A 15870-nucleotide genomic window follows, 5' to 3' on the forward strand; every position below is an offset into this window, starting at 1 on the left:
ATATTAAATGAATGAATTGGTTTCCAAGTTTATAGAGGCAAGTTGTTTTGACTGCCTAGTTTGTAGTGCTTAGTTTAGAAGTGGTTGAAACAGCTCCTAGGATAGTGAGCTCGACCCATGGAGGCAGGGAAAGAGGTTAGATCATCTATATTATGTACTTTCTTGCTCATTTTCATGGTTGGACTCTTGAGGGAGAAGCTATCATTGTATTATTCACTGTATCTCTGCAATTTTTGGCTAAGGAAGACCAGGGTTTTGCAGTCCTCTTTGGGATTCTTGTGGACTCATGTGTTGATGGTGTGTTTCTCAATGTACTTGTAAGCTTGTTATGTGACTCATTTCCTTTCTTTTATTTCTGCACATTAAACAAATGAAGTGTTAAAGTAAGAATTCATGCCTGCCATGCTCTGCTTTTAAGTTTGTTTAATTTCAATGTTTTCTTCTGTCTAAAGAGAATTCAAAGTTATTGTTTGCTCTCTTTAGCTCCTCACCTTTCATTCCTGACCATCCACCTCAAATCAAAAGCATCAATACTGTCTCCTACCTCGCCCCAAAGAACCCCCTGCAGAGACTGTGTCCAATCCCCGCACCCAAAATTGCCCTCTCCTCAATTTGCCACCAAAAACCCAAAAAACCCCAAATCAACCCTTTTGATCAGTTTACTAGCCTAAAATCAGTGTTACCTTATTGGTCATCTCATCTATTGAAGATTTTACCGAGATAGACCGGAGAGAGCCTTCTCCTGCCCCGTAGGGCTAGCTACGAGGCTAAATGGTTTGATGTTGCCTTGAGGTTTACCTTTTTCAGCCTGAGGTGAAATTTCAAGCGCTAACAGGCCCATCCAACTTATAGATGTCCTTTCAATTGTGAAGTCATTTAACCATATATATAAATTGAAAATAGATACTTACTTTTCATGTGAAGATGAGATCTTCACCTTGATTGCTTTGATGATGGTTGAAGCAGATGCATTGATGCTTCCTCTAGATGAGATCCTTGATGTAATGATATGAAGCTTTCCTTTTTGTCTTCAAGTTTATTTGACTTATACATCTGATTCTTATGATTTGCAACTTCTTGATGAACTTGAGGTAGCATTGTCTTGCTATCACATAAGTGGATTATGGAACCTTGTAGTATGCAACATTGTGTAGAACCATAGAATCTTGTTGTTGCTTTCTATGATGATCATTTTATGGTATTGAGATCCATCAACGAAAAACTTCATTCTATATTGAGATCCATGTGGTATGACATAAACTAAGACTGTGAGAGGCATCAAAACTACTGCTATGAACCTGAGATCTGAGTACTTATGATCGAAACTTCATTGTTTGACAAAAGCCTTTTATGTTGTAGATTGTTGTTGTGGGCTAATTATTTAATCTTGACAAAGCTCTTGCTTTGATGCCCTTCTTGAAGGCTGGTCCTTGTATGTATCTTTGCTGCCCTTCCTTTGACTTCTGAACCTTAGCTCTGATACCATGTTGAATGATCTAGGGCAAGTAGGAATGATGTGATTATTCTTTAACTTGATAACTATTTGTGAGGAATTTTAATTTTCTTCTTAGCGCAATATTCTCTTTGACATTATTAGAGTGTGTGTTTCTTATTTCATCAAATAGCTACCAAAACCAAAGAGACAAGAACACAAGATGTTGGTTCCAAGCTAGGCCAAGCCTCTCCTCTTGAGATTAAACCCTTGAATCTCTTCTTATATATGTTTAGATGAAGAATATAAATATCCTTGAAAAAATAGACACTAGGTTACTTCCAAGACGATTTTCACTATCCTCTGCTCTGTTGATTTCACAATTCCCTGCTCTCCTTCTCCTTATGTTCACTGTCTTCGATTCCTCCTTTTCTCGGCTGACACAGTCCTTTATTTATGTTAATATCTTGGGACAAACTTGCATACTCTTTGTTGAGTTATGTTACTGTTTAGACGTACCACCCCCAAGAAATGTATCGTCTACTAAGAGTTGTAAATACCACCGAGAGCTTTCGTTTATGAACCACCATCGAGAACTTTCATATATTTTCCACCACTGAGAACTGTGTTTACCACCGAGAATTGTTTTAGTATACCTAGGGGAGATAGTATGGGGTACATAGGGAGGTACCCAAGGGAATAATGTAATAATGGGATGGGCCATAGTAATAAATAAAGTGGTTAACCCATATCATGTAAGGGACCACAAGTAGTTAGCAATAATGTAATAAGCCCATTGTATTAGATAGATGGTATTGAGGGGACCATGGTAATGACCCATGGTATTGTATGTATGAGGCCTATATAGAGGCTAGAGACTCCCCATTGAGAGATGTCAAGGAATATTGTATGAACGAGCATATGGCTTGTGGAGTGTTCTCCTTCCTTAAGGAGTGAATGTATGGTGTTGCCATACCTTAAGGGTTTGATCAATAAAGAAGCATTTCTATCTATATTTAGGTCTGGTTACTTCTTGGGTATATTTGCATTATCATATATTTTTAGGTAAGATCTATTACAAGTGGTATCATAGCACTTTCTTGGGCAAAGCAGAATTTCTTATTTTATTTTTATTTTTGCAGGAACTTTACCCAAGAAATAACAAGACAGAAATAGATAGAAATGATTCTTTATTGATCACAACCCTTAAGGTAGGGCAACACCATACATTCACTCCTTAAGGAAGGAGAACACTCCACCAACCATATGCTCATTCATACAATATTCCTTGACATCTCTCAATGGGGGGTCTCTAGCCTCTATATAGGCCTCATACATACAATACCATGGGTCATCACCATGGTCCCCTCAATACCATCTATCTAATACAATGGTCTTAATACATTATTGCTAAATACTTATAGTCCCTTACATGATATGGGTTAACAACAAAATTTATTACTATGGCCCATCCCATTATTACATTATTCCCTTGTGTACCTCCCTCTATACCCCATACTATCCCCCCTAGGTATACTACAGTAGACTCAAAATTCTTGTCTTCACTTGGGAAGAAAGAATGGGAGGATTTGGTAATCATCTGACATCGTATACTCTTTGAGGATGTGTAGGGCATCCAAGACAAGAGTAGGCAAGAGGACTGATATTCTTTGAGGGCTGGGAACCCAAGATAAGAATAGTCCTGGAAGGTCATACTCAATGAACACTTGGATGGGTATGTACCTTGAGAGACAATGACTAAGGTGTCTATAAGTCATTGGTCTCGCCAACATTGTTCTCTGATCTATTGAGAGATAGAGATCTTAGTCAAGGCCTTGCTATGTGACAATGTTGGTTATAATGATGCTATACAAATGGATTACTTGTCCGACTCTTTTTATGAGCTCTATTTAGTGTTGAATAACCATGTACCATTTAATGAATACCTCCCTAGTTAAGAGGGAGTGTTGAAGGAAAGGTAACTAGGCTCGATTTTCATGATGGCTTGTAACTATAATATTATTCCTTGCATCATGGGTTTCATAAGAAAGATGTGGTTGCCTTAGGTCAACAGACTTGTTCTTGATGTCTTTAGGTTTTTATGTTACATCATATGTATTATGGAAGTCATAAGGTCAAAGGATAATAATCCAAGAGATGTGTCACTATGCTCATGCAAATCCGCTCTACAAAAATAAAGGAATCTCCTTGATGATATGTTGGCTTGAATATTAGGCTGTCATGTTGGCTCAAAGGTCCATTGTTGACTCATATATATGTTGAAAAATGTGCAACAATAAATGCTAAATTTAGAAAGTGCTAAAAATAGATCTGCTAAAAATAGCATGTCTAAAAATAACAGTTTTGCCAATGAGCATTTTGGCCACCTTAGGTGAGAGGTGAAACTGCGAAAAATAGAATCTTCTAAAAATACATTTCTGGGTCCCTTCCTATTTTTAGCAGTCCCTGGTCTAACTATAGGAAGTAAAAACGAATTTGGTCTTACCAACAGTTTAAAATATTAATTAATTGATCTCCATGAGTTAATTAGTTATGGAAAATTAAACTTGAAGTCTTTGTGAGATCATGCAATTATTTTCTCTCTTGATTTATGAATTTATCCATCAGTTAAAGAGATAAGGATGAGTTGTCATTATGAGTTAAAAATTAGATGGCTTAGTTAACTGAGTCAAGTCCAGTTAGATTAATTTAACAAGTTGTTAAATTAATGAGATTCAGTTTGTTAATGCTTGCATGCATGTAACAACTGTTATTTTCAGATAACTGAATATTAGAGCTTAAATACTCATGCATGTCAGTTCAGACATAGACCCAGTTGAGATCAGAGAAGGGACAGTGTACTATCAGTTGGATGAATATTTTTCCTATAAAGGAAGCTCATCCATGATGATGATTTATCGCCTTCAGGTTTGTGCAATTAGATAAGAGGTTAGTGAGTGTGTGAAGAGGCCAATTCACACATGTGACATCACTGGACCCCAAGGAAACTGCACAAGGAAATAGGAGGCTTGGAGGGTAGAGAAGAAGGTTTGTGAGAAGCCTTTGGCTGTCTATGAGTAGCAGAGGGATTGTACTAAGAGATGGATAGCTTCTGAGCTAAGGCTTTGTGTAATCTGGACTATATTTCCACTTGTATGATAATACAAAGATGGGGTTTTAAGCAGGTGCTTTCCCTGGGTAAATTCTTCTGTGTTATGTGTTATTGATTCATTCTTATCAGTTATATGTGTTCTTATTGATGTTGCTCATGGTTGATTAAGCTTCCGCTAAATTGTTTGTAGAAGTAGATCAAGTGTTTTGCTTTAGTACATTGCATTACCAAGTTGATCTATAGGTGGGAAATTTCTACATGGTATCAGAGCTAGCTGATTTCTAGAAAAATTTCTACATGGTATCAAAGCTAGCTGATTTGTAGGAAAAATTCTGCAAAATTCTACAATATATACAAGGAGTAACCTGAGTCTTTGGTGAAGTTAAAAAAAGGAATAATCGATGAAGAAAAGAACACAGACACAGTAAACGAAATATATCGAAAGCCTGCAATACATAAATATATGATATCTCTCTTCTCAAAAGTCTGTAATATATATCTCGAAGGTTGTTTTGAGATCGATACACTGTGATAGCTCTCTGAAGTTATTCAAGAATTGCGTATAATATACAATGATTACTTGTTGTTGTGTCCTGTGTAGATATATGTAACAACATCCCCAGGTGAACACACATATTGTGACTATAGTTCTCGGTGGTGGAAAATATACAGAAGTTCTCAATGGTGGTTCATAAAAGGAAACTATTGGTGGTATTTAAAACTATCAGTAGAAGATACAATTCTCGGTACGTCTTAACAATAACATATCTCAACAAAGAGTATGCAAGTCTGTCCCAAGATATTAACATAAATAAAGGACCGTGTCAGCCGAGAAAAGGAGGAATCGAAGACAGTTAGCATAAGGAGAAGGAGAGAAGGGAATTGTGAACTCAACAGAGCAGAGGATAGTGAGAATCGTCTTGGAAGTAACCTGGTGTCTATTTTGTCAAGGGTATTGATATTCTTCATCTAAACATCTATAAGAAGATATTCAAGGGTTTGCTCTCAAGAGGAGAGGTTCTCCTTGGCTTGGAGCCAACATCTTGTGTTCTTGTCTCTTTGGTTTTGGTAGCTATTTGATGAAATAAGAAACACACACTCTAATAATGTTTGTTGTCGCACAAAGTGTCTAGGCACCGCGATAGAATAAGGGATGTCACTCTAATCCTTACTCACTCCGTTTAGACTCTCTCCTAGACAAGTCAAGGGGGGTAGTCCCTAAGGTGAATGAATGAGAATAACCTGTCGAACACAGGCTCTAGGAGACTTAAGATGACCGAGTAAATAAGTCTTGGTTAATTGAGATGAATAGATTAAACACTAATGCAACCAAGACACAACCATAAGATAGAAATGATTTATAGACCAGTGCCTTTATGTTGAATTAACCATAGAGTAAATAAAACAAGTTATCCAGAGCAAATTATAATGTGATGGATAGTGACAATCATGAATGATTTAATGCGAATGCTTAAAACTTTATCATGCAAGAGATTCCAGATTTAAAATAATTTTCATTAAGAACTCAGATCTAGAACAATTTTCCAATAGGAAATATAATTTTTTTAAACATTAATCACACTTGCCAATAGAGAAATCACTTACCACGAAAGGACATCAAGAAACTTTAGATGAACAATTTAATTATTCCTTAGGAAATTAATTTAATGTGGTAAAATGAAGAAATCAAATTTTTAATGTGACAAAAGTAAATTAAAAGGGTTAATAAATCGAAATTTTAATGGGCCATGGGCCACATTAAAATTTTTAATGTATTAGCACAAATCCTCTTTTAATTTAATTCTTTAATAATCTCAAGTCACAAAAAAATATATATATTTTAAATATTTTAGATTTTTAAAATTTAAAATTTTATAGATTTTTTAATGTTTTAGATTTTTTTAGATTTTTACTTTTTTTAGGTTTCTTTAAATGTTTAAATGTTTTAGTATGAAAATAAAAAAAAATTCAAAATCATAAGTTAAAAATAAAGAAATGTAAAACAAAAATCAAATCAAAAATAAAAAGAAAAAGGAAATAAAAAAAATAAAAATCAAGAAACCAAATTCAAACAAATCCAAATGGAAAATAAAAAATCAAGACAAGGTCAGATTTCAAAAAATAAATAACCTAACCAAATAGTTAGGATTATTCCCAAATCACTTTTTCATAGATTCGATCTAAAACACTATGACTCACCTAAGATCCTAGTGACAAAATTCATTTCGGCTTTGGGGCAAGACTAAAGGAAAACTCTGCTAACCATCGAAGAGTGGATCAATGAGACACAAAACCTCCTGGAATGTATATCGTCACAAGAAAAATAGGTTTACCTAGGAAATTACATACATGACACGGATCTGCTGAGATTATTTACATCATATACATGCAGAATGGGTTTACATTATAACATCATGACTAGGCTGATGATGAAAGTTGGATGATACAGACACATCGATTAGATGCTATCCATTTTGCGAAAAAAGGTGGGGTGTACTGTTATGGGTCATTGACACATAGTGGTCAACATCTGGCTCTACTTGGGGACACGTTGCTGCACCGGAGGAATGTGAGAATCTAGAATCTGCATCCATGCAACACACAATATAACATAAGTAGCATCCATCCAAAATCATTATATAACATTACGCATAGGAAAGATATAAGCTCTTCTTTTATTAACTAGTCTAACAACATGAAAAACATCTACCTACAAAATAAACTACTGAAATAAAAGGGTGTAGGGTTAGGAATACAATACAAAGGATGCCCCATGGCATCAGATACATTCAATGTAGTGCACGCTGAGCATTTGCCTGCTTTCAGGCAAATCTATTGGCTGTTTCTTAGATGTGCCATGTCCAATCCTACACACTGTAGGACTTTTTCCTATTTGAAAATCAAGCTGCTTGGGGCCATCAGATGGATCAAACCACTTTCTCATTCTCTTTCTCTTGCGTTTTTTCTTTGTGGCAGGCTGTGATATTGATGATGATGCGTTCGGCGTACAACTTCCTTCTTGATCCGAAAAATGCTTGTATGGAAAATTTGGAATGTTCAAGAGTTTTGTGACCTGTGCTTCTTTATGAACCTGATTTGTTATGACTAGTGGATCAAACATGTAAGCATCAACCTGATTCTTATCAATTTCCATATCTGGGTCACCTTCAATTAGCCACTTTTAAATGGAACAATGACCTCCTCATAATAAGATGGTGCTCGCTGCAGCAAACATGGAGCTTTATGATCTGTTGAAGTTTCCTAGTTTCTTTCATCCTCTGACCAATGCTGAAATTTCTGTACCTGTATCTTTTCCATTGTTATGGCATCCATATGGTTAGAGTGTTCTACTTTCATTTGGCATGACCAACTATTAATGTTGCTTGATTAATTTCCATATCTTTAATAAGTTGAGCCTGATTAACTTCTGCATTCTTGCTTACTTGAGCCTGATTTAACTATATGTATTTAACCATCTAAATTAACTCCTTGAAATCATTTTCAAATTCTATAGTTTTCTTTACTTCAGCTTTTTCTTTGACTTTGTCTTTATCTCCATATTTATCTTCAAAGGCATCAATGATTGATTGTAAAGAATCAAAAGTGTTATTAGGGAAATTAACGTACCAATCAAAAGCATCTCCAGATAAGGTAAGAATGAAAATCTTCATCTTCATATTTAGAATATGGGAGACGCTTGTTTATACAGAGGCTAACATTCTGAAGGTGAACTTAGGTAGTAAAAACATTTTTAACTTGAAAAGAAGGAAATTCATTGATGGCGTCACCGAAAAAAGGAGGATAGCCATGTGGAGCTCCCTAAATATTAGTAAAATCACAAGGAGAAAACAAGTCTTAATCCATGATGACGGGAAAAATATGGGCCAAATGGATATTAGAGAGATAGATCCCTGCTCAAGGAAATCAAAACATCTATAAGAAGCGAGCTTCTAGCAGAAATTCTTGTAAGAAATGGAAGAAGTGGAGTCTCCACTTGAGCATGAATCTCTCACAAAGATACTAAAGGTGAAATAAAAAAAGATAGTGGATGGAGGCAGATGGATATCCAAGGAGGGCTCCCTATCTTGGATTAAATCAATAAATAAGTGGAGTCGCCACCTAAACAGGAAACCAACCGGAATGTCCAGGTGCAGAAAGTTAAGATGAGAGATGACGAGACTTAGGATGGTGAGAAATGAAGAGATGAAATGACGCCAGAAAAATGATATGAAATGCTATAAAACCAAGGCCCAATAGATTGGTCCTTGGTGGCAATGCCAAGAAGTGTTGGATTTTCCGGCTTGAATGAGAGATGAGAAATGAGAAGAATGATGAGGAAATGTCATTAAAATGCTGAGAATAAAATGTCCCCGACAACGACGACAAAAAATGTTGTGCCGCTTGACGGGCTAATGAATGACGAAAAATATTAGATGATTAGAAAAATGTCGTGAGGACCAAGGACATAAAAACTCTATCCCTGGCAATGGTGCCAAAAAATGTTGTCGCACAAAGTTTCTAGGCACCACAACAATGCTCAGAGTAAGGGTTGTCACTCTAATCCTTACTCACTCCATTTAGACTCTCTCCTAGACAAGTCAAGGGGAGTAGTCCCTAAGGTGAATGAATGAGAATAGCCTGTGGAACACAGGCTCTAGGAGACTTAAGGATGAACAAGTAAATGAGTACTAGTTAACTGAGATGAATAGATTAAACACTAATGCAACCAAGACACAACCGTAAGATAGAAATGATTTATAGACCAATGCCTTTATGTTGAATTAACCATAGACTAAATAAAACAAGTTATCTAGAGCAAATTATAATGTGACAGATAGTGACAATCATGAACGATCTAATTTGAATGCTTAAAACTTTATCATGAAAGAGATTCCAGATTTAAAATAAATTTCATTAAGAACTCAGATCCAGAACAATTTTCCAATATGCAATATAATTTTTTAAAACATTAATTGCACTTGCTAATAGAGAAATCACTTACCACGAAAGGACACTAAGAAACTTTAGATGAACAATTTAATTATTCCTTTGGAAATTAATTTAATGTGGTAAAATGAAGAGATCAAATTTTTAATGTGCAAAAGTAAATTAAAAGGTTAATAAATCGAAATTTTAATGGGCCATGGGCCACATTAAGTTTTTTATTGTATTAATGCAAATCCTCTTTAATTTAATTTTTTAATAATCTCAAGTCACAAAAATGAATTTCTATTTTTAAATATTTAAGATTTTTTTAATTTTTTAGATTTTTTAATGTTTTTTTTTTTTAATATGAAAAAAAAAAAATTTCAAAATCATAAGTTAAAAATAAAAAAAAGTAAAACAAAAATCAAGTCAAAAATAAAAAGAAAAAGGAAATAAAAAAAATAAAAATCAAGAAATCAAATTAAAACAAATCCAAATGAAAAAAAAAAAATCGAGACAAGGTTGAATTTCAAAAAATGAAAGATACATAAATCGAAACCCCTAACGCATATATAGATTAAAAATGAAATGAAAAATGAACTAACTAAACTAAATAAAAATAAGACCTAACCTAACCTAACGCATACATAAAAATGAAATAAAAATCGAATGAAAATAAAGAAAGGTTAAATGAATTGAGAGTTTGCTGTGTGCAGGTTTGCGGGGGTGTAAAGATGGAGGAAGTCGACTTGCACAGGTCGATGAGAGAAGGAGGAGGGAGCTGCAGCGATGGGCTAGGAGCTGGACAGAGCATCGTCAACAGATGGGAATGAAGGACGCAACTATGGAAATTGAGAGCTGGAGATGTGGCGTGAAGGGTTGGGAAATGAAGGCCGAGGAGCAAAGGCCATGGGTTGGCAGATTTGGAATTCAGGTCGAAGGGAAGGGCTACAGATAGGAGAGATGGGGATGAAGGAGAAAAAATGACAGAGGAGAGGAGACGTGGGACAATAGTTGAATGGAGCTGCGAGTTTTGAAGGAGGGAGAGATGCACGCAGAAGGCAGCAAAGGGATGGAAAAGAGGGCTTGCAGAAATGGAGGAAAACACAACAACAAGGAGAAGACAGAGACAGGGAGCGTGAGGCTTTTGTAGACTTAATGGAGAATGCAAGCAACAGCAAAAGGCTGTGAGCCTTCCTAATTTTTTTTCAAAATTTTGCAGCAAAACGAAAATCCAACCAGAAGATCGAAAAACTCAGACAAATGGTAGCTAGAAAACCCCAGAAATTCTGATTAAAATGTCAAATCCTTTTGCTTCAGATTTATTTGAAACCCTTATAAAATTTTCCAGATTTAAAACCTTTTGAAAACCTTGGACTGCAAAATATTTTAATAATATCCCTGCAAAATTATGCAAATAAACCCCCACAGATCCAAATCTTACCCTCGAGGGCCTAGATTTGGACTCTACACAAATTTCTTCCTCAGATTTGTAGCTGCATGACAACAAGAAAACACCGAAACGATATATACAATGATAAAAACCCAAAAAAACCCTTGTTAGAAAAATAATTACAAAATTTACAAATTGTAGGCTCTAATAAGCCAGATCTGTCATTATACTGCACAAAAAAAATTAAACTTTTAAATTTTAGGGAGGTGCTAACTTGAAACCCTTCGTGTATCACCAAAAAAAAAATTCTTATGATAAGCCCGTGATTAATTTTATTGGGCTCTTCAAAAAACACGGATCGAGAGTTGGCTCGTCCAACTAAAAACTTCCCCTAATTCTCGAGGATCTAACATCAAGAATTCCTTGCACAACTCGATCCAACCATTAAAAATAGAGCAAGAAAATAATAATAAATCTCAGAAAAATAGAGATACCTGCTATTATGTTCAAAATTTAGATTATTATTCAAACCCCAACGACTCAGTAAGATACTCGTACTCAAATCACTTTTTAGAAGCTGTCATCAATGACTTTAGAAAAAAGTATGCATGAAAACAACACATCTTACAGTATTCCCATGAAGAGTAACACCAACAAAAATTAACCCCAAAGTATTTCTTTATGTTAAATACAAACATGTATCAGAGCAGCCGATATCATTCCCTGCTCGTATTTGAGCCACTTGTTTTATGGCCTTTCTGTGTAGGTCAGTTCTGCCATCAATTCTATATTTCATAAATGTTTTCTCAACTAAATTCTAGCTGCAATCTCTACTCACATCTTCACGTAGTAACGCTCTTCCTGCATTGCATTTATTTACCTCTCAGTTTTTGTGCCTACTCGAATAGTATGTAGGTGGTCGTTTCTTTGTCAGTGTGTCAGGCCTGGTTATAACGTATATTCACCAGTGGTGTAAGGTTAAACATCTGGGTTGTATTGCCCCGCATCGCTTCCTCCTTCCTCCACAAACCACCCGACTCTCGGTTACCAACCCATCATACCATACTCTGCGCTGTCCATTGGCACCGTCTGTCTGTTGGTGGTAATGTATACCTGAGATATATACTGTGGGTCTGATTATACCACTATCCACTGCCTGTTATAAACTATTCTAGTTTCTCCACGCTGTTATAAAACTTCACATATCTTGACTCGCAACGCCAGTCCATGGGATAATGCCATTTCAAGATCAAAATCATCACAATTTTCATTTCTCAGCTGATTTGAATGGAATGCAAGTTCATCTTGGTAGTAGTCTTCTAAATGATGAGAAGAGTTCAGATTGTTTCGCTTATTTCTACGAGCACGCCTCCTGTTACTCGATCTTGGGGCCATTCCCGTAGCACATTCATCCTCTTCATCTGTAATGTACTGGCCCCACCTTTGTTAATCAATCCGACATTGTTCAACAACTTCCCTTCTTCTCCGCCCTTTGCCAGATCTCTCACTTCGTGAATTCCTCCTGGCCTGGTTAACATCCAATTGGCTTGACACATTAACATCCTAAAAGATCAAGCACGACAATGATAGTTGTCTGGAAAATCTTTTCTTCTTCAGCTGTAGGATCTACTAATATATATTTCTTGTGCAACATGCATGTCAAAGAAAATAAAATTTTCCCTAGTGTCAGCTACTGCCTTTGCTCTTGAACTTTAGGTTGTTCTTTGTTTCCATCTTCCAGAACAAGTATCTCCAGACATGGGAATCACTTTTCCTTCTTCTGTCATAGAAACAGCTAGAAACAGAAAGTGTGCAAAGGCACCAATAGCTGCAAGAAAAGCAGCATCAAACATAGCACCATCGGCATCGAGACAATATATATCCAAGTATGCCATCCAAGCTGCTTGTCCCTTTGATATTGATAGTTCCTTTAATTTGATAACCCCAGAACTCACAAGGACGCTAAACAACTACTCAGAAATCACAACTGTTGTATCTATAGGTCTGCCAGGCCGAACATCCGGAGAAAAAATGGGTGGCATTTGAAAGTCGACAACAATGCGCCCTTCATCCGGAGCGTTTGTAGCAGGCGTCATCACTTCCAATTTCACTCCAGCCAACATGGTAGCACTTGGTTCCTCTGGCTTCTTTGATCGACTAGGAGCTTAGACATGAGAAGTTTGAGAAACCTTGCATTAGATATGGTCATGTTGCACAACCTAAGAAAGGGGAGGATTATTTCCTTGTCAAGACAGATTGTCAGAGGATCCCTGGGAATTCAGCTACCTCATAAAATTTCAGAGTCTTGGTACAATTTCCCACATTCAGCGTTGGGTATATTTTGTTAAAACAAACTGCATTAGTCCTTGAAGATTTCAGTTTTCGGTATTGTTTATGTATATGGTTTTTACAAGAATTCTTCATTAAAAGAGAGAGTATTTGGAGCTAGTTATTTATCTCTTTTCTAAAATTCCAAGTTAGTTCTGAGTTGGGTCTTCCATTATTTGAGTAGTCGGGCTTGTCCTTTGGGAATTCTATAGTTGGAAGTCTTTCAAAAAAAAAAAAATTGGTTATCATTTTCAAAAATTGCAGTCACCATCAAAGTCTCACTCATGTTTTGGGCACATAGAGCTTGATTTTTTTTGGAGTTTCCCTTGGTCATTATTGTGAGGCAGTATAGCAAGCTCAAGCATCCAAGTTTTTTGAATCTCCTTTTTGTTGAGTTTGAGTTGTTGATAAAATGGATAAAATTACCACTTTATTAGAGTTATTGAGAACTCTAATCATGTCTATTGCTGAAAGCACACTTAAATTCAGCAAAGACACTCTCACAAATATGCACAAGAACAGATTGATTTTTTGCAGCTTGAATCTCAACTGCAGCAGGAAGAATTACAACAATGGAGTCATCATTCTGAACCCATTTCTGTTCAAAACATTGAAACAGACTCCCATAAGCAGCAAATTGATCAGATCATTGAGCCCCTCTCAGGAGCAGTTGTATATGCAGATGCATAAATTCAGTCTGCACTTCCCAAGTCGGTCATCCGACCTTGGGAAGAGCTTGTCCACAACAAGCACAGAACTAGTCTTCGATATGACAAGGACATGTCCTTTCACATTCCAGATTACTCAAAGCCCATCCAGTTTCAGAGTGCTAGATTTCTTCATGACAGTTCACCTTCAACTGTTTCAGATTCTGCTCCTCTTCCACAGCAACAACAACAAAATGTGAAATGCCAACACTGTGATTGAGTTGGCCATATGAAAGATCACTATTTTGATCTTCATCCATGTAAGCATTGTCATAAAACCAATAAAACAGATGCTTCAAAAACAAGCCTCCTGCAAGAAAAAAGATTCATCTTGGATGGATCATTTCTTGGAAATGGGCTTCAATAGCCAAGAAGATATTTCAGTCATATGTCAGAACTTGTTCTAGAGTATTGAACAATCTTGCAGTTGAGTTTTCTCCATCATCTCACCTTGTGTCTAAGAGGGGGGGAAATGATGGTCATCTACAAGCTTCAAAGCCACATCAAGGGAGCCTGAGCCACAACCTTCCATACCAGATTCAGAGTTGTAGCCAGAGACAAATATGCCCCTGAGCGTGCCTTCAGTTCGTGATGCCTCTTCAAAGAATTGAGGACACTTCCTCTAGCAGAAGACTTTAGCTTCTTGCCAGTTTTGGAAGAGTAGCATTCCAGAGTTGTTGGTCATCCTTAAACCATCACAGGTTGAGACCTCCCTTTCATGGTTGAATGTTTCCCTCTTCAAAACATTAGGAGCACTTCCTCTAATAGAAGACCTGAGCTTCATGCCAAACTTGGAAGAGTTCCAGGAACTGCACTAAGCATTCCAGTGTTGGTGGTCATCCTTAAATTACCTCCCTTGATACCAACATTTCAGAGAGCACATTTAGCCTAGTGCTGCCATGCATTTTTGCACATTTTGTATTACAGCTCTCTTCTTGGACTCATAAATACCCCTTCCGATTAGGGGGGGGGGGAATGTTGGACACCTAATCCTCTAAGGGTTGGTGTGGAAGCGGAACATCCAAAGGGAGTCCAAGAGACCACTTGAAATATGAATCCAAGGGTGACACCATGTATTATAAATGTATATCATTTGTCAATAATAGATGTACTCTCATGCTTATCATTCATATTCTGTTGCTGCCATGTATGTGTCTAACAATTTATCATTCGAAAAAAGATTACACAAGAGCTTCTTGCTAAGAACACGATTCAAAGGTCAGATCGATTGACTGACCAATGACTTCCTATTTAAAGATAAATCCTCCAACGGCTAGTTCGAGTGATCCTCGTCAAAGAAATATCGACGTTGATAAGGATTAAAATTCCTTTTAATCTCATCCGTCGACATATTTAAATATTTAGGGAAATTCAAAATTTTCAATTAAATGCATTTTAATTAATTCAAAAATTAAATTTTTGAATTAATTTCCCCAAAATTTTGAGTTTGCCTTAACCTCACGGATCAAAGGCTTAAAAGTTATCAAATAATTAATTTACCTTAGTACTTGGACCTCTTAAAATTTAATTTTTAAGGACTAACGAATTTTGCCTTTGGAGAGTTTAAATTTACCTAGGACTTAGAATTAATTAAATTTATGGCTTAAGATTTTAATTAATTTTTGGCCAGAAAATTTAATTAATTAACCTATGAGGGGATAAATTATTCTTCCAACCCTCAAGACACTTTACATCATGATTTTCATATTTTTACATCATAAGGGGGAAAACCCATTTGTAATAGACCCTCATAGACTACCCATTTCTGAGACACAAATATAATCAGTAGACCAAACAATTTGTAATAAAATAAATAACCTAACCAAATAGTTAGGATTATTCTCAAATCAATTTTACATAGACTCGATCTAGAACACTACGACTTGCCTAAGATCCCAGTGACAAAATTCATTCCGGCTTTAGGGTAAGACTGAAGGAAAACTATGTATACCATCCAAGTATGGATCGGTGA

At 36.2% G+C, this 15870-nt stretch overlaps 1 pseudogene; it reads right to left on the reverse strand.

Moving 5' to 3' along the window:
• Positions 1 to 12418: 12418 nt before the first annotated feature.
• LOC149244722 (uncharacterized) lies at positions 12419 to 12986 on the reverse strand (annotated as a pseudogene).
• Positions 12987 to 15870: the final 2884 nt, after the last annotated feature.

This window comes from Pinus tabuliformis, chromosome 8 (genome assembly GCF_031772625.1).
Source record: "Pinus tabuliformis cultivar Carrire ecotype Pingquan chromosome 8, CPIR1, whole genome shotgun sequence".
Classification (NCBI taxonomy): Eukaryota; Viridiplantae; Streptophyta; class Pinopsida; order Pinales; family Pinaceae; genus Pinus; species Pinus tabuliformis.